Source organism: Pleurodeles waltl, chromosome 1_2, assembly GCF_031143425.1.
Source record: "Pleurodeles waltl isolate 20211129_DDA chromosome 1_2, aPleWal1.hap1.20221129, whole genome shotgun sequence".
NCBI classification, from domain to species: Eukaryota; Metazoa; Chordata; class Amphibia; order Caudata; family Salamandridae; genus Pleurodeles; species Pleurodeles waltl.
The window spans coordinates 347,370,510-347,390,463 of record NC_090437.1 but is presented as its reverse complement, the minus strand read 5'-3'; the positions used below and the strand labels follow the sequence as shown (position 1 = coordinate 347,390,463).

The window sequence follows — 19,954 nt, the reverse complement described above, 5'->3', positions numbered from 1 at the left end:
TCACTTTAACCAATGTTTTTTTTCAGTGAGTTTATATCTTTTTTTTCCAATATTCATTTTACCTGTTACCAAAAAACATGCATTTCCACCCACATAACAAACAATGGCCAAAGTCAGAAATACATATCTTACATTAAAACATAACTAAATAATCTAACTATAGTACAATAACTGAATAAATCACCTTTGATACATTAGGCCCTAACATATTAATGAAACGTAGTATCATGAATAACTTAACCTGACCTTTTACAAGAAATCAAAAAATCAATGCCCTTACCTAGTTGAAATGTAGAGCTGCATTCCTGGAACCACCATCCTCATTGACATCCGTTGCATACTGAAGAAGAAAAAAGGCTGCAGAATACAGTTAGTGGTAACAAAAGCAGCAAAGGTAGCAAAAAAGGAAATAGAATAAGACTATTCTTACAACAAAATTAATGAAAACATTATTAAAAGCTTGGTTTAGTAATTAAAACACGGTTATGAGTAATATGAATATTGTATATGAAAATGTTATACATATTACAAATATCTACACGATTTAATAATAGGTACCACTTAATAAATGAAAAAAGATATTATGAGGTATTGATATTTTAGTAATGTATTATATTCAGTGCACATTATTTTAATTTGATAAGTGTTGTCTGGAATAAATTATTATTGTATTATGTGTACATTATTTGATGGTTGAACTAAAATAGCAAATATGTTACAATAATGTTATGATTTATTTTAGTTATTTTTTTCCATTGTAATGAACTATTAAGAATATTTTATTGAATGTAATGCCCTTTCTAAACTAGTGCGAAAATATATATTTAAAAACAAAAATAAAACACTAATAATTGCAATTAAAATCCCATTCTGGTACAAAAATTTCTAGCTTGGATAATGAAATTAAATAATTTTCCCCAAGGCATACCTATTAGAAAAATAGTTCAATTTGGGGGACTGCAGAGTTACTATTTGAACTTCAAAACACAGACTCATTGGTAAAATTGTTTGATTTTGAGTACTCTAAATGTAATACTACACCTCAAATCTTACAACTAATGGGGAAAATATTTCATTTTGGCCAGTTCAGATTTACAGTATGAATGCCAACCAGGGTACTCTTTGGGGAATTGCCTTTCTTTGGGGAGTTTAGATTACTATTCTAACTCTAGCTCAACACCCCTTTGAGAAAGTGTATCTTTTCGCAGTTTATCTTTACTTTTCTAACTTCAACCCAACACCCACAGGGAAAAATATTTAATTTTGAGGAGTTCAGAATAAATATTAAAACCCAAGTCCACTACCACTGAGTCACTTTGATGAGTTCAGAAATTTTAAACTCACCACATTGGGGAAAAAGTTAATTTTTTTGAAGCTTAGATATGCTATGCTAACTCGACTCCACACAACAATTGGGAAAAAAGTGTCAAATTTGCAGCTTTTCCACTGGAGTGAAATGGATATGACGTAGTTCCTAGCTGCCCTGCGAAACAAGCATACCCTAAGAAAAGTCCCACCTGTCCAACCAGTAAGAAGGGACGAATCTTGACCAGCACCAGACCAGGCTTTCACTAAGTAGTGTTGGGGTCTTTTTCTACTTTTAATACACTTTTCTCTATTTATTGATATAATTCCACATTGAGTACAGGATGTCATTTCTCCCTTTCTTTTTAAGGGTTGACTCCAAAAGACTGTACGTAGCTTGTGTAATACTTCTAGGAAACAGATTCACAAGAATTACATTCACAGGTAAGATTCACAAACATGTATAAGTACATTCTCTAAACAAGCAGACGCAGCAGGCTCATAAAGAACGCACCTATCCCTGTGTGTTCTCAAGTGGGAAAACGGTTGTATATTGAATTGTTCCCCGTGTGCACCTCAACCACAACACCTGCTGCTAAGGTGTAAGCCTTTTTCAAATGAAAAAGGGGATAAAACATACAAAAAAACTCTATGATGGTGAGGTTTATCTAAGTAGTCATAACCTTGAAATCTTTCATGGCATATCTTGTAGTGGCTTCAGAGCCCTCATTATTTTAGCGGTAGCCGAATTTCACGGGCGTCCGCGTGTATATGGCAGTGCGGTCTGTAGGAAAGTACCATCTTGTCTGGCATGTTACCCCCATATTTCACTGTATATATGTTGTTTTAGTTGTATGTGTCACTGGGACCCTGCCAGCCAGGGCCCCAGTCCTCATAAGTGTGCCCTGTATGTGTTCCCAGTGTGATGACTAACTGTCTCACTGAGGCTCTGCTAACCAGAGCCTCAGTGGTTATGCTCTCTCTTTGCTTTCCAAATTGTCACTAACAGGCTAGTGACCAATTTCACCAATTCACATTGGCATACTGGAACACCCTTATAATTCCCTCGTATATGGTACTGAGGTACCCAGGGTATTGGGGTTCCAGGAGATCCCTATGGGTTGCCGCATTTCTTTTGCCACCCATAGGGAGCTCTGACAATTCTTACACAGGCCTGCCAGAGCAGCCTGAGTGAAATAACGTCCACGTTATTTCAGAGCCATTTACCACTGCACTTAAGTAACTTATAGGTCACCTATATGTCTAACCTTTACCTGGTAAAGGTTGGGTGCTAAGTTACTTAGTGTGTGGGCACCCTGGCACTAGCCAAGGTGCCCCCACATCGTTCAGGGCAAATTCCCCAGACTTTGTGAGTGCGGGGACACCATTACACGTGTGCACTACACATAGGTCACTACCTATGTATAGCGTCACAATGGTAACTCCGAACATGACCATGTAACATGTCTAAGATCATGGAATTGTCACCCCAATGCCATTCTGGCATTGGGGAGACAATTCCATGATCCCCCGAGTCTCTAGCACAGACCCGGGTACTGCCAAACTACCTTTCCCGGGGTTTCACTGCAACTGCTGCTGCTGCCAACCTCTCAGACAGGTTTCTGCCCTCCTGGGGTCCAGCCAGGCTTGGCCCAGGAAGGCAGAACAAGGGACTTCCTCAGAGAGAGGGTGTTACACCCTCTCCCTTTGGAAAAAGGTGTCAGGGCTGGGGAGGAGTAGCCTCCCCCAGCCTCTGGAAATCCTTTGATGGGCACAGATGGTGCCCATCTCTGCATAAGCCAGTCTACACCGGTTCAGGGATCCCCCAGCCCTGCTCTGGCGCGAAACTGGACAAAGGAAAGGGGAGTGACCACTCCCCTGACCTGCACCTCCCTTGGGAGGTGCCCAGAGCTCCTCCGGTGTGCTCCAGACCTCTGCCATCTTGGAAACAGAGGTGCTGCTGCCACACTGGACTGCTCTGAGTGGCCAGGGCCAGCAGGTGACGTCAGAGACTCCTTCTGATAGGCTCTTATCTGTGTTGCTAGCCTATCCTCCTTCCTAGGTAGCCAAACCTCCTTTTCTGGCTATTTAGGGTCTCTGCTTTGGGGAATTCTTTAGATAATGAATGCAAGAGCTCATCAGAGTTCCTCTGCATCTCTCTCTTCACCTTCTGCCAAGGAATCGACCGCTGACTGATCTGGACGCCTGCAAAACCGCAACAAAGTAGCAAAGACGACTACTGCAACCTTGTATCACTGATCCGGCCGCCTTCTCGACTGTTTTCCTGGTGGTGCATGCTGTGGGGGTAGTCTGCCTCCTCTCTGCACTAGAAGCTCTGAAGAAATCTCCAGTGGGTCGACGGAATCTTCCCCCTGCAACCGCAGGCAACAAAAGACTGCATCATCGGTCCTCTGGGTCCCCTTTCAGCACGACGAGCGTGGTCCCTGGAACTCAGCAACTCTGTGACTCCCACAGTCCAGTGACTCTTCAGTCCAAGTTTGGTGGAGGTAAGTCCTTGCCTCCCCACGCTAGACTGCATTGCTGGGTACCGCGTGATTTGCAGCTGCTCCGGCTCCTGTGCACTCTTCCAGGATTTCCTTTGTGCACAGCCAAGCCTGGGTCCCCGACACTCTAACCTGCAGTGCACAACCTCCTGAGTTGTCCTCCGGCGTCGTGGGATCTTCTTTTGTGACTTCGGGTGAGCTCCGGTTCACTCCTCTTCGTAGTGCCTGTTCCGGCACTTCTGCGAGTGCTGCCTGCTTCTGTGAGGGCTCCTTGTCTTGTTGGGCGCCCGTCTGTCTCTTCAAGCAATTGGTGACATCCTGGTCCCTCCTGGGCCACAGCAGCATCCAAAAACCCCAACCGCGACCCTTGCAGCTAGCAAGGCTTGTTTGAGGTCTTTCTGCGTGGGAACACCTCTGCAAGATTCTTCACGACGTGGGACATCCATCCTCCAAAGGGGAAGTTCCTAGTCCTCTTCGTTCTTTCAGAATCCACAGCTTCTACCATCCGGTGGCAGCTTCTTTGCACCCTCAGCTGGCATTTCCTGGGCATCTGCCCAATCTCGACTTTGTCGCGACTCTTGGACTTGGTCCCCTTATTTCACAGGTACTCTCTTCCGGAAATCCATCATTGTTGCATTGCTGGTGTTGGTCTTCTTTGCAGAATTCCCCTATCACGACTTCTGTGCTCTCTGGGGAACTTTTCAGGGTCTTGGGGTGGGCTATTTTTCTAACCCTCACTGTTTTCTTACAGTCCCAGCGACCCTCTACAAGCTCACATAGGTTTGGGGTGCATTCGTGGTTCGCATTCCACTTTTGGAGTATATGATTTGTGTTGCCCCTATACCTATATGCTCTCATTGCAATCTATTGTGACTGTACATTGCTTGCATTGCTTTCTATTGCTATTACTGCATAATTTTGGTATTGTGTACATATATCTTGTGTATATTTGCTATCCTCATACTGAGGGTACTCACTGAGATACTTTTGGCATATTGTCATAAAAATAAAGTGCCTTTATTTTTAGTATATCTGTGTATTGTGTTTTCTTATGATATTGTGCATATGACACCAGTAGTATAGTGGGAGCTTTGCATGTCTCCTAGTTCAGCCTAAGCTGCTCTGCTAAGCTACCCTTTTTTATCAGTCTAAGCTGCTAGAACACCTCTTCTACACTAATAAGGGATACCTGGACCTGGTGCAGAGTGTAAGTACCCCTTTGTACTCACTACAAACCAGGCCAGCCTCCTACACGGTCTATGAAAAGTAAAGCCGGTTATGACTACTTAGATAAACCAGCAACTGGTCAGAAAACGAATTAGCCCTGAAGAAGTCCTATGTGGAAGGACGAAAGGCGTTGGCTGTTGGCTGTTATTACCACAATTTCTATGTGTTTTTGGGAACAAGCGGAGGAAAATAAAGTCTCATCACATCTTTATCATATACAAAAGACTGGACATTGCTGTATTTTTACTATTTGGATTAGTGGTGCACCACCATAGAGTTTTTTTAAACATGCATAAGTACTCAACAATGTGTACTGCACCTACCTATGTGTAAAACTGTACAAATCTTGAAGAGGAAACACCAGTCCTTTACAACATCCAGGTTCAGATAATGTTTTTCTGGAATCTTAGCTGTTCGTCTCCTGTAATCATAATCATATTATTTGGTAGCATTCAGGTTATGAGACTTTGTGGGCCTCATTTACAAGAAACTGGTGTATCGGAATCAATGCACCAGTTTTATTGTGCCAGCCCTGGAGCCCTTAATGACACCAGGGTAGCGCTGTAGTTATGATATACCGCTCCATGACGCATGTTTCCACACATGCATTGCTGGACTAGCGTAAAAAAAAAATGACGCTACTCCAGCAAGCGTGGAAGGCTCCCATCTTAAAAAGACTGCATTCGTTTAATGGCTGGTGTGAGCAGGTGTTAAATGTTTGATGCAGTGAAGTCACAGAATGACGCAGTGAAATGTAGTAAATTTCAGTTGCAGTGCTGTGTGGCTTTTAACATAAGAACACCCGCCCTGTATACATTATGAGGGTCATTCTGACCCTGGCGGGCGGCGGACGCCGCCCGCCTGGCGGGAACCGCCAAGGCCATTCTGACTTTCCCGCTGGGCCGGCGGGCGCCCGTCAAAGGAGCGCCCGCCGGACCAGCGGGAAAGGCCCTGCAACAATGAAGCCGCTCCGAATGGAGCCGGCGGAGTTGCAGGGGTGCGATGGGTGCAGTTGCACCCGTCGCGATTTTTACTGTCTGCAATGCAGACAGTAAAAATCTCCCTGGGGCCCTGTTAGGGCCCCACGACACCCGTTCCCACCATCCTGTTCCTGGCGGTGAAAACCGCCAGAAACAGGGTGGCGGGAAGGGGGATTAGCCCAGCCGGGGCTAATCCGTCGGGATACCGCCGGACCCGGTTTTCCGACCGCGGCTTTACAGCCGCGGTCGGAATGGGCAGGGAAGCACCGCCAGCCTGTTGGCGGTGCTTCTGTCATTTTAGCCCTGGCGGTCGCCGACCGCAGAGTTAGAATGCCCCCCTTTATCTGGTGCAGGTATAATGTGGCACAGGGCTTTACAAACAGGAGCAATGGTCCCATTGAGCCAGTTTGCAAATGTGGCACAGTGTAGGGGACTGATTGCGCCACCACATCGTAAAAAAGAAGTGATGCTACGGCAGAGCAAATAAGCCCCTATTTATTAAGTCAATTAGGATGTGCTTTAAATTACTACCTCTATGTAAGCCTTTGATATACAAATACTGCAGCTAAACGATTTTTGGAAAGCAAATATCAATGTCTTGTCTTTTTTCCTTTTTTGCAATAGTTTGCAAAAAAAAATTAATTTCACCAGACTTTGCCACAAATTTCCGTCAGATAACTAATCCTCTTGATTAAATAGGAATTCATAAATGTTACCAGTTTAGGACTTGATGCCGCTTTCCTTACGTCTAGATTTTAACATTTCTACAGGAAGTCCAGGAGTTTGCAGAAGACAGAGAGTGGAAACCAGCGCTTCAATGGGGGACAAAGACCCATCATAGAGAGCAGGACTCCAATCGCTCAGAGGACGCAACGCCAACAAACATAGGTGAATACAGGGGAGAGGTTACAGTGCTGCCCATAGCGTTAAAGGCTACACGCTACACCTTTAAGGGACCATCGCACGCTCCACCTTGATGGGGCAGCGGTGGTAGGCAAGTGACACCTGACAAAGAGTTTCATTTTGGAGACTTCAATTTTACAATTCTAACTCCAACCCAATAACCATTGAGGAAAAAGTTTCATTTTTGGGAGTTGCTACATTCTATTCCAACTCCAGCCCTACATACATCCTGAAAAGTATATAATTTTGGGGAGTTTAGTGATACCATTCTAAGCACACTCATGAAGAAAACTTCTATCTTGAGAAGTTCAGATTTATTACTCTTCCTCTGACCCTTCTACCATTGGTAAACATGCTTAGTACTGGGAAGTTTAGATATACCATTCTGACTCCAAGGCTACACATATTGGTGAAAGTGTTTATTTTGTGGTTCTAAAGATATACTATTCTAATTACAATGCCCAAAGTAATTACTTCTACATACCTTCTCTGAGTTTCAATGTAAAATAGATGTTAATTATTGAAATGTTAAATTAATATTTTGAAAAATGTAATTTCCCTTAATGACCATTTAAATCTGTTTTTTCATATAATGTACATATTTTTCAATTCGTACAATCTATCAATTCTATTATTAATGGTTTAGTTAATTAAATGTACAACTTAACATAGCTTTAAATTTACATTAGTTAGTTAATAGTATAATTTTACTGTCACTTAGATAAATAATTTGTGTAACTTTTTATTTAGCTGTTGAAAACTTCATCCCTTAAGATCCAGAAATCTATTTTTTGTGATAATTTAATTTACTTAAATAAATGGTATAGCTCATTAATTAAAATGTGATTATGGTTTTTGAAACATAGACTTGTTTTTACTATCACAATAATTTCCAAAATGTCCCCCCACTTAAACACCAGAGCTCATTCAATTCCATCTTTAGTTATTAGAAAATGTAAATGTTTTATGAATGTGTAAATTCATTATAATGCAAATAGTTAATGTATTAACAAATGAAGAATTGTATTTTATTAACATGAAAGAACTTTCCATTCCCTCCATCTAATATGTTAATAACCCATCAAACTTATTTTGAAATGAATACATTAATTAATTATTCTAATTGATTTACTACTGTAGAAATTATTACATACATATTTAAATAACTTTTTTTTTATTCTGTTACAAACTCAACAAACCATTGACAAATACTAAAATTGCAAGCAATGCAATGTAACAAAAGTACTACTTACATAAATTTCTTTTATCACTAAAAAAATGAAAAACTTAAATAAAAACTTTACTTTGTACAGACAACTCGAATACAGTACATATTTATTTAAACACATAAAATATTTATAAATAGCTCTAATAAATATATATATTTAAAAAAAACATTTATTGCAGATTCAACAAAATGAGTACAGTCATGTATAAACAGGATTAGCGATCATGCACATTACAAATTGCAGAAATACAAATTAACAGGGGGCACGTAGTGGTGCACAGCAGGGACAGTCTAAGGCACATTGCAATCCAAAGGAGAGTTTAGCTGCAGATTGGTCAATAATACAATGCTTACAGAGCCATGAAATAAGATAAAAGGAAAAAAAGAGCAGTCATGAACAAAAATAGAAAATTAACATTATACAGTGGTGAGGCAAACCTCATAACCCATAAAGAGTAATGTGAAGACAAAGTTATTAATCGGGCTCCCACCCAATCAGGTCCACAGGGTCATCTAAATCACTATGAAGCTGATAAGACTGATAGAGTCCCCAAATATCCTGTGTTCTCAACATAGGAGGCTGCAGCAAGGTGTCTGTTTCTAGGGTGTGCAGGGAGCTCCGCTCTGCTGGCAGAGGTGAGTTTTTGGAACTCCGCAATCTGCTTGGAGCACTGACTTAGTCCAAAAACTCTGCTAGCCCCGCCAGCAGATCTCACCCGATGCATGCTGCAGTCCAGTTATGGGTTGCACAGACAGTCTGCGCTGTGCAACCCATAACTAGGTTGCTGCTTTCACCGGAGCAGAGGCCAGAGGGAGGCAGCCACTGCAGACTCGTCACCATCGAAGATGAGGAGAGGAGAACCCCCTGGAAGGCCCAAGTAAGTCCTTGTTTCTTTTTCGTTGTTTGCTTATACTGGTGCACAAACAAGGACTGAAGCTACCATTTCAGGCCTCTTGTGCATCGGCCTGTCCCGTGTGCACTGCACACAGGGCCGGCCAGTGCACACGAGGCCTGGAAGCTTTCGCTGCCCACTGCCCTTGCCTGAATTCCTGCCAGGGTCCTAGGCAGCAAAAGAAAGCTGCAGTTTCAGGCCTCTTGTGCACCGGCGTGCCCCGTGTGCACTGTGCATAGGACAGCCTGGTGCACAAGAGGCCTGAAATGGCAGCTTTCACTTCTTACGGCCCTCTCCTGGATCTGGCCAATCTCATAAGCGCTAAGCAGGGTTGTGCCTGGATAACCAGGCCAAACCCTGCTTAGTGCTTCAGAGATAGGGCACGTTCAGGACTCTGCGGATCACATACCTCCGCCTCTACGGAATTCCACTGAGGTTTTTTTCAGCTCCACAGAATTATGCAGATTTGGGCTCCGTGAACTCCACCTAGGCCTATATGTTTCTACACGGCTATTGCACAGAGGGGTGCACAGAGGGCCACCAGGGGCAAGACAATACATAAAACTTGCAAGGGGGTACAAACAATCAAAGCTTGTGCAGGGGATCATAGGCACTGAGAAAGATGTAGTCACACAGAGATGCTGAAGGAGGGGGAAGGTGGAGACACCAACGTCGTAATAACCCTGTAAGTCAGGCCCTTAACATCCCTGTGCTTACAATGTGTAAATAATCTGGTTCTCATGAAAAGGGCTCTAGTATATTTGAATCAAGTATGCCTTTGAATAGAACTGAAAGGATAAAAATAAGATTTGAAAAAGAATACTATTCCACTATATAACAAATGGGGTGTCACTTATTCTGATAGCAAGGAGAAGTGATTTTCTTTCCATGGGAAATATCACTGTGTTGAGGGCCCTGCCCAGCTTTAGAAAACAGTGTTTATTTCTAGCATAGTTATGTGACATAGTAAAGCTGATATTAGATGTCAAGTATCCTAGGTCTATGGCTACATTTCACCCACTGGACCTATTTATTTGTCTGACCAAAACACTGATTTGCCCACATTGCTAGGAGGCTTATCAAGATTTTGTTTTACCACATTTGTTACTTTGTATTTAGGACCTTTGGCAATAGGTGATTACTGGGCAGTATGCATGCATGATCCTGATATTTACCACTGGTGTTTCAAAACGTAAGTCTATTTCATTACATTTGGATACCAGGGTTCATTTTCTAAACTTGTTTCTCAAACGTTGCAATAGAGTGCAGTCAAGATTTAATACAGGAGATGGTAAAGAGATAGGAATATAAATACAGATTAATAGTAATCACACCTGATAGGCTCAACCTCCAACCACTTTGTATTTTATGAGAAGGCCTGATTTAGAGGTGAGGATTCTACAATGAAATCACAGAAATTTGCCAAGCAATACACTCAAGAAATCTTGTGATGTCTTCACATGCACTGCGTCTCTGCATGTGTACTGTGTTTCCACATGTCCAAAGTATTATATTGGAAAGTTATCCACCCTATGTACAACTGCTACTTGCTTCATTGATTACAGTGAATCCCACACCAACAGTAACTAGTTGGAAGTCAAGGTGCTCACTGAGAAACAGCTGACTGATGGAGTGGGGGGAACGGGTCTAGTAACCGAGAGCGAGCCAGGCAACAGCAGTTCAAGGCAACATGCCTCCCCAGCTTGAATTTACAATGAACAGCACATATTTAAGTTTCAACTGCATATGCTAACAGGTTTGCATTATGTACTGGTTGTTGGAACTGTCTGGAAGGTATTCTTCCTTATGTGGAAAGTTGACCATGTATATGTGTCTTTGGGTTCTCGGAGAATTAAACATAAAGCATGACAGAATACATGAAACATGTGGTGATATGGTAAGATTTATTATGACCTATTTATCACTATCTGGCATAGTTTAGAAATTGGGGCCAAGGAGTATTGAAGGCTACTTAATGATAATGACAAAAACGTAGGATTTGCATGCAATGTCAATAGAACTGCTATAGTTTTTCTAGATGTTGAAGCTGTGGTTGAAGATAATGAAAGACTAGGTTCTAGGGCGTTACCCATGTGGGGAACTATTAATGATTAGATAGAATTGGAATAGCAAGGCATTCTTTAAAGAAGAATAGAATGTAATGCTTGACAGGATCAGTGAAAGAGGATCCCATAATGGGTATTTGACAAGGTGTTACAGACATAAAATGAGAAAAACAGACAGGATGTACTGTACAGGAGAAAGTGTGAGGCTGTGCAGGAACTACAAGAAGAAGTAAGGTTACTCACAATTTTCAGTTGTTAAGCACAGGCAGTTTCAGGATTGAACAGAAGACAATGGTAGATCTTGAATTGTGGCACAACAATATGAGAACTCATCAGCATTAGAAATGAGAATATATACAAACAGAGCCAATCATTGAGGGACATGTTAGGCAGGGCAGCAAGACGCCCTGCACCACAGGCCTTGTAAATGAAGCCCTAGAGTGTTTTAGAGTGGTTTAAGGTGAAGTAGATTGCTATTGAGTGGAGGATTGTCACCTGGAGTGTTGTAGAGTACAGTGGTGGTGTGTGCCGAAGAGTGGAGTGCCGTGTCATTTGGTAGATTGGTGTAATGTAGACAGAATATCTGTGTCAATAAGTGTCATACAGTGTAGTACAGTGGCATAGAGTGGATGGGCATAATGTGGAGTATAGTTTCATAGAGTGACACAGACTGTAGTACAGTGTTGTAGAGTGGAGTTGCATACAGTGGAGCAGAGTGTCAGAAAGTGGAGTGGTATAGAGCTGAGTATACTACAGTGGTGTAGAGGGGGATAAAGCATAGTAGAGTGGAGAATAGTGGAGTGAAGGGCCCTGGAGTAGGGCAGTGTAGAGTGGAGTAAAATGTCATAGGGTTGAGTGGTGTATTGTAGACTATAGTGGCATGGAGCGCAGTAGAGTGGTAAAGCATAGAGTCGAGTAAAGTGCCATAAATTAGAACACTGTGTTGTACAGTAGAGTGTAGTAGGGTGACGTACAGTATTGGAAAGTGATGTAGACCACAGTAGAGTAGAATGGCATACAGTTAGTTTTTGTAGAGTGGAGTGGTATCCATTAAAGTACAGTGTTGGAGAGTGTGGTACTGTGGATTGGCATGCAGTGATATAGAGTACAATGGCACTGAGTTGTATAGAGTGTAGTGGTGTAAAGTGGAGTAGTATGGAGTGATGTGTCAGAATAGAGTGGATTAAAGGGGGGTGCAGTGTCATTCAAAGACATGTATGCAGCGCTGTATAGTGGTCTAGAGTATTGTATAGTAGACTGAAGTAGAGTATTGTACAGTGGCATACCGTTTAGTGCAATTATTTACAGTGGGGTGAAGGGGTGCAGACAGGAGGAAGGTGTTGGAGGGTGTCATACAGAGTAGTAGAGTGGATTTGCATAGAGTACAGTAGTGTGTAAAATAGTGGAGCTGCATAGAGTAGATTGTTATATAGTAGCTTAGAGTGAGATGAAGTCTCGTACAGTTGAGTAGAGTCAAATGGAGTGGTGTAACAGTGTGGAGTAAAGTACTATAGAGTGTATTGGTGTTTCATCGAGTAGAGTGTCATGGAATGGAGTGTACTGGTGTAGCGTAATTAGTAAACTGTTATAAACTGGAGTAGGGTCTCATACAGTAGAGTGGAGTGATGTGTCATATATAAAAGTGTTGTATAGTGGAATAGAGCGTTGTACATTGTAATATATGGGCATAGAGTGGAGTATAGAGTTGGACAGTAGAGTGTATGGGAATAGAGCGGAGTAGAATGTCATAGAGTGCCATGAAGTGTGGTAGACTTTTATAGAGTTAAGTTATATAGAGTAGAGGAGAGTGTTATGCAATGGAGCGGTGTAGAGTGAAGTGGAGTGGCGAACACTGTGGCCAGGCTCTGCGGTTAACCCCCTAAGACCACCCAACCCTGCGCCATGCCCTGAGGCCAACCCCCACCGTACACAGTCAAAGGCTGTACGTGATGCAGGGTTGGGTGATTATAGGGGGTTGGCTGAGGGGGCTGGCCGCAGACCACGCCCTTCGGCCAACCCCCGCAACGCGCAGCCAAGGGCCATGCACAATGCTAGGTTGGGTGATTATGGGAGTTTGGCCGCTGCAGCCAGGCCATGCACGGCAGACATTGAATTACCATATAGTCATTAAAATCACTTTACGTTAAAAAAACAAAGAAGTTCACTAACAAAAACAAAGGGCACAGGGACATTATAGTTAGGAAATAGAATTTAAAAAACATTGAAATTCACTTAAAAATATTTGCAGTAAAATGTTTCATAAAAAAACTGTGGTGCAGGGGTGCGAGTTATAGTTACCTTAGGTCACAAGTTATAGTTACATGAAATAACTTTAACATCTGAATATCTATGGTTTTGTGCGTGTAAAATCTGACCCTAATATTAACAATTTTTCAATTCTATTTCCTAACTGTAATATCCCTATAAGCTTTGTTTTTTTCAGTAAATTTCCAGGGGTTTTTGCAACATGAAGTAAAATGCCCATTGCAAAGCATGGTGAGGAGGAGTTAGGTGCAGGGCCTGGCCGGGCAATGTCCTGCCGCCACCCGAGCTTGCTGCTCCTGCCCTCCCCCTTCTCCTTGCCATCTATTGTCAAAGTCCATGCCCTTGCTCCCTCATTACAGGCCTGTGTGGTCGATTTTCTGCCACTGCCCTTCCCTCCTGCCCTGAACAGTTAGCTTGGTGCCAAATCTACCTCCTCCCTACCCTCTGTTGTCCAGGTCCATGCACCAACTCCTTCCCTACTGCTCTGTATGGTCCATTGTGCTGCCTCTGCACTACATTTAGCTTGATGTCCCTGCCCACTCCTGTTGCCTTCCGTTGCCCAGTATAGTGCCCATCATTGCCCTCCTTTTAGGCCTTGTGCTTAGCTTGCTGCTCCTTTTCTCCTTCCCCCTGCCCTCCGCTGTCCGTGGGCTTACTCCTGCTCCCTCCTTTTTGTCCATCATGTTCCATGAAGCTGCCACTGCCCGCCTATCTACTCGGGGTGTTCTGTTGAGCTGCCACTGCCCCTCACCTGTCTAGCATGGTCAGATGACTACCACCTGTCCCTGTCACCTTTAACTTGCCTGTTCGAGTTCCAAGCCCCTATTCCTTCCCTCCTGTCCTGCATAGTCCATTTTGCTGCCCCCCCTTTTGCACTCCGTGGTCTGTTGTGCTGCAACTGCTCCTCCTGCCTACCCCACGTGGTGGGTTGTGAAGGCCCTCTCTTGTCTGTGTCCAGCACCTTCCCATTCCTTGTGACATCCATGGTGCTTTGAGCATGCCCCTTTCCCCTCCCTCTTGCCCACCATGGCTGTTGTACTGCCACTAACCCTCCCGATTGCCATGCATGGCCTTCTGTGCTGCCGCAGACACTCCCACCTGCACAATGTGGTCAGCTTGCTGCCCATGCCCCTCCCACCTTCCTCATGTTGTCTGTGTGTATGTCATTATAGTCTCACTTTTGCCCTCCATGGTGTGCTGTGCTTTCAGTGCCCATCCTGCTTGCCCTCCATGGTCAGCTTGCTGCTCCAGCCCTGCCTCCTGCCCATGCATTTTCCATACGCAGGCCCCTGTCCCCTTCCTCCTGCCTTGCATGGTTTATTGTCATGCCCCTATCCCCTCCCTCCTGCCCTTCATCGTCCGTTATGCTGAAACTGTCCCTCCTGTCTGTCTGGTATGGTCAGCTTGCTCCCTTTGTCTCTTTCCCCTCTGCTCTCTGATGTCCATGCGCATGGCCCTGTTCTCTCCCTATTGCTTTCCATGGTCCATTGTGCTGCACTCTCATCCCACTTGCCCTATGTGGTGTATTGTGCTGCTTCAACCCCTGATACCTTCCTTGTAAGTTCAGTTTGGTGCACCTGCCCATCTTCCTCATGCCCTCTGTTATCCGAATCCATGTTCCTGCCCCATTCCTCCTGACCTCAGTGATCCAATGTACCATACTTGCCAATATTTTAAACTTGGTAAGAGGGAGATTTAAAAAAAATCATAGGGAATTGATTTTCCTCATTGACCTACATTGAAAAAGAGAGGAATTTAAGCAGGACACAGATAAAAAAAAAATTTAGGCTTAAAAACATCTTGAGTCTCGTGCCTAAATCGGGTCTGTTGGGATGCATGGTTGTACTGCCACTGCCTCTTCTTTCTGCCCTCGTAGGTCTTTTATACTGCCACAGCCTCTCTTGCCTGTCCTGCATGGTTGGTTTGTTGCCCTTGCCCCCCTTTTCCCTGACCTCCATGGTCCATTGTGCTGCCACTGCTCCTCCCCTCTGCCCAGCATGGCCAACTTGTTGCCTCTGCACCCTCCTCCCTGCCCTAAATTATCCAAGTTTGTGTCCCTGACATCTGCCTCCCACAGTTTTCTAATGAGCAACTAGATTGCTAACATTCTATAATTATTACAAAAGTGCTGCATGCCTGAAATCATCATGATGCAATCAAAACTGCAAAGCCTAAAGTATTTCCTTTAGAAATTATAAAAATGAAAGGGTCTTATTCCCATTGAAATTATGGTTAATGCTTTAAAAAACTAAAATGAGGACATATTTTCTGAGTTCTGAAATAGCGACAAAGCACTTTTAAATTATTTGCTATCTTCATGTTTTTTATCCATTTGATCTCTTGATTATATGTTACACTTAGGGGAACAACTATAGTGTTATGGCAAGAGCTGCAGACTTTGCAACTGGGGATCCAGGTCCGAGGTTTGGCGTCAGTTTGACATCCTTTGATTGTGGGCAAATCACTTGAGCTCCCCATACCTAAATCCTAAAAGGAATGCGTCGTTGTGTAATGTAACTGATACTCAAGTAAAGCACTCCAATACCTTCGGGTCAAGTCTTCACAATATAAAACTGCAAAAAAAAACTAAAATGTGACTTGCACACTTTTGTCACTGAGCTATACATGGGCTACATTTCGGTGATGTGTATGGTATATTTGGGCTCTTTTGTCTCTGGTGGCCATCTAGGGAGACTTATTTGTGATGAAGCCCCCTAATCTCCTCATTTACTGCAGTACCCTCATTAGAAAATGCTTTTAGTTTTCCACTTCAATTCTATCAAGATGGCGGTCAGGTGTGCCACACATCTGACATAAACTCAAAATACTAGCACTCTAGTTACTCATCAGAACACTGTAGTAAACTGCTGACCAGCAGGGAGTTAGTTGGCAGTCTGCTGCTGGTGTTGAAAGTACATGTTTCAGTCAACATGTCAAAATGTTTTAATGAAATAGAAGAGGAAGACATTTGAGAACTCATTCAAAACTTGCCTAATTTTTCTTTCTTCAGCACTAACCATAACTTCTATGACAAAATAAAACCCCTCATTTTCTTCCTTTATGAACTAAGGGGCATATTTATTGGCCCCCTAGGGCCACCTTCTTAACTAAGGGGCATATTTATTTGCCCCTTGTACCACCTTGCGCCACATTAACGTCATTTATTTTGACGTTAATGTAGCCCAACGAGACAAAAATCCCCGCAACGTATTTACAGGGTGGCGCAATGCATGCATTGCGCCACCCTGTAACCCTTTGCGCGCCAGGCATAATGTATGCAACGGGGGCGTTACCACGGTAGGGGAGCCGGTAAAATGGTGCAAGGAAATCTCCTGGATTTCCTTGCACCATTTATTATGGCACTTTTAATGCCTGCTCAAGAACAGGCTTTAAAAGGGGGCTTTCATTCTTTAGAATGGGCCCCTATGTAATCTGCAGGGGTAGCGCCAACAGTTTGGCGCAACTCCTGCAGAGTACATCAGTGGAGTCAGGATGCTTGTGCTGCCGCTGGGAGGGACTCCAAGTCCCAGGAATCATTGAGGAGGCCAGGGGGCGGGGCTGGACATTGCCCTGAGCGCTACTAAAGCGATGCCGGTCTCCCGCATCGCAGGACGCTTGTGCTGCCGCTGGGAGGGACTCCAAGTCCCAGGATTCATCGAGGAGGCCAGGGGGCGGGGCTGGACATTGCCCCGAGTGCTATTAAAGCGCTGCCAGTCTCCCGCATCGCAGGACCCTTGTGCTGCAGCTGGGAGGGACTCCAAGTGCCAGGAATCATCAAGGAGGCCGGGGGGGGCTGGACATTGCCCTGAGCGCTATTAAAGCTCTGCCAGTTTCCCGCATCGGGTGCTTGTGCTGCCGCTGGGAGGGGCTCCAAGTCCCAGGAATCATCGAGGAGGCCGGGGGGGGGGGCTGGACATTGCCCTGAGCGCTACTAAAGTGCTGCCGGTCTCCTGCATCGTGGGACGCGTTCTGGACACGCCCGGGCAAATCCCTTCGTAGCCTGAAGGAGGCCGGGCAGGGCCACCTCCCCCTAACAACAATTACCCGTGTCAATGGGACTTTGAATGAAGGTATGCGATTTCGATGTGAAAGCCTCTCATAGTTTGTAAACATAAGCTCATCCCTAAGTATGAGCGTTGGCTTTTAATGAAAAATCATTTAATTAGAGTTGGAGCAATCAGTCAGAGCAGTGGATGAGGGCCCAGTTTAACCACATTTTAGAGGATATGTGAGATTAGTGAATTTCATTGTACAAACCTATAGAGTGGTACAAAAGTAAAGGTATATTGCTCTATAGAGCCCACTTTTTTCCTCTTACAAGTATATCCAGTCTTTTGTAAATATGGGTAAAAGAAAGTATTTAATGACGAATCCCACCTCCAACACAGAGGATAGAACCTCTATATTAAAATATATTTCAGGAGCAATGGGGATGATTGATCAGCAAATTTCTAGTGTTGAAGAGCAACTGTTGACATCTGGCGGTTGTATTCCACCTACGCCAAGGAAGTTGGAAAAACGGGCTGAGCTCTGTGACCCTGAAAGGGGCATTAGCATAGATATGGGCAGAAATCAGGAAAGGAAGAATGTTAAAAACAGCTGTGTCCAAAATACCTCAGACATAATTTCAGTTCAAGACATGTCTCCGCCTTCACCTAAACGTTCAAGGAAACTGGCGATAGGCAGGATGGATAATTCCTCTGTTATTAATTTAAAGAAGGATGACCCAGCAAACACTTTGAGAAGGCATCTGCCAAAAAAAGAAACCCTGAGGAAAACCCCAAATAAAGCAGTTTAAGTAACCTCAAATTCCTTTTTTAATATCTACGAAGCAATAAACGATTTGAAATCATTGGTCCAAACCTCACTGCACTCTTTTTCAGATCGATTAAGAGCAGTAGAGAGTAATCTTGAAGATGGTTTAGTCCTGATGAAATCCATGCAGTCTAAAGCACTACAATCCCCTAGAAAAGTTCCTACTGTATCACACCTAATTAAAAATACTGTGAGTAACCCACAATCTCAAATTCACACTAGGAAAGTCCTATTGCTTCACAACTATCGTCAACCTTTATGTGCAATATACAACCTCCACCACAAGTATTTATCACTAGCCAGCCACAGGTTAAGATATTAAGCACTAAGTCGCCTTCAGATAGGGTGATTCGGCCTGTTAGAAATCCTAACGTGGAGGAGTATACACGACGGACAACATCAGAATCCTCCTATACACCAAGTGACGTTTTACATCTTCCCCCAGAAGTGACACCATACGTAGTGTTCTTGGCTAATGTTCCTACCCTGGGTGATCAGTATCGGGAAACATGGATAAGTTTGAGAAACAAGTCCCTTAATTGTATTGGAACTCGGCTAGACTCTAGTATGGCGGGTCCCCTTTTTGATAATATAAAAATGGTGAGGAGAATTAAATGGATTGGCACTAGTCAGAAAGTGCTGGATGGAGATTGCGTGGTACTTACATTTAAATCCCCTGAATTAGTAGAGAGAGTCCTCCACAAACTTGGGGCAAGGCATGTTACTGACCAGGGTATTTCATTATTACCTTTGGGTTACTTTTAACAAAGCCCTGTGGGTCAAAATCTTAACAGAGGTCGAACAAGTTATTCTACAGAATTAACCAATGTGGATTCCATTTTTACTAGTAACAGGTTCCAAGTCCTGTTGACTCTTGAAGATTTGGACTGACTCAATAGGGCTGAGAACGGAACCTTTAATAAGTTGGTCCCAGAGATAAAAGTGGAACGGGGAAAGACAAGGCAGGAAGAACCACTTAGGGTATTAACCCCTATAGCCCATAGTGTTCCAAACTCTTCGACTACAAATAAAATTCAGGACCAGAGTCAAGAGAAATCAGAAATAGCTTTACTCTTCTGGAATGTGGCTGGCTTAAAGAACAAGCTCAATAACGACGAATGGATGAGTTTCATTGGAGTCTTTTCCTTTGTTTATTTACAGGAAATCTGGCTCTTAAAACCCGTACATATAAATGGGTATAAAACATATCATACACCAGCAGTCCCCTGAGGACATGGACGCCCTAAAGGGGGTTTATGCATGTATATTTCAAATAAGCTGACCCTAACAAATTTAAAGATGCAAAAGTGACCTTAACCAGATGATCCAATTAGTGGTCATTAATTTCTATAACAACATACCTATGGGAGAGGTCCCCACTGTCCTAATGCAACTGAGAGAGGATTTAGAGGAAGCTTGTAAAGAATCCAGGAGAGAAAGCTTTATTTTATGGGGTGGTGATTTTAATATCCATCTCTGTAAGGAACCCTCTACTAAGATATGTGGATTATATGAAGAAGATATGAGTCCCTGGGCTCACTTTACCCATAATCCCCAAGGTGATGATATGAATGTTTTGGCACATAAATTTAACTTGTCTTTTAGAAATTTAATTTATTTTGATGTTCTGCAATTTAGGCCAATCTTCAATGGTAGGGGAGCAGAGTCAGTGATTGATTATGTTTAAATGACTTTTCACATTACCTTTCTAAATTTTGACTTTATGATATTGCAATAAGTGATCACTTTCCACAGAGATTACATATTT

At 43.3% G+C, this 19,954-nt stretch overlaps 1 long non-coding RNA gene across 1 annotated transcript in view; it reads right to left on the bottom strand.

Moving 5' to 3' along the window:
• Nucleotides 1-19,954, bottom strand: part of LOC138295556 (uncharacterized) — a 68,139-nt gene that overhangs the window by 34,125 nt on the left and 14,060 nt on the right. Inside the window, exons 2-3 of the long non-coding RNA XR_011203625.1 lie at nucleotides 5,360-5,457; nucleotides 281-357 (exon numbers count right to left, since the gene is read on the bottom strand). This is a non-coding gene — a long non-coding RNA (uncharacterized lncRNA). The remainder of the gene's footprint in view (nucleotides 1-280; nucleotides 358-5,359; nucleotides 5,458-19,954) is intronic.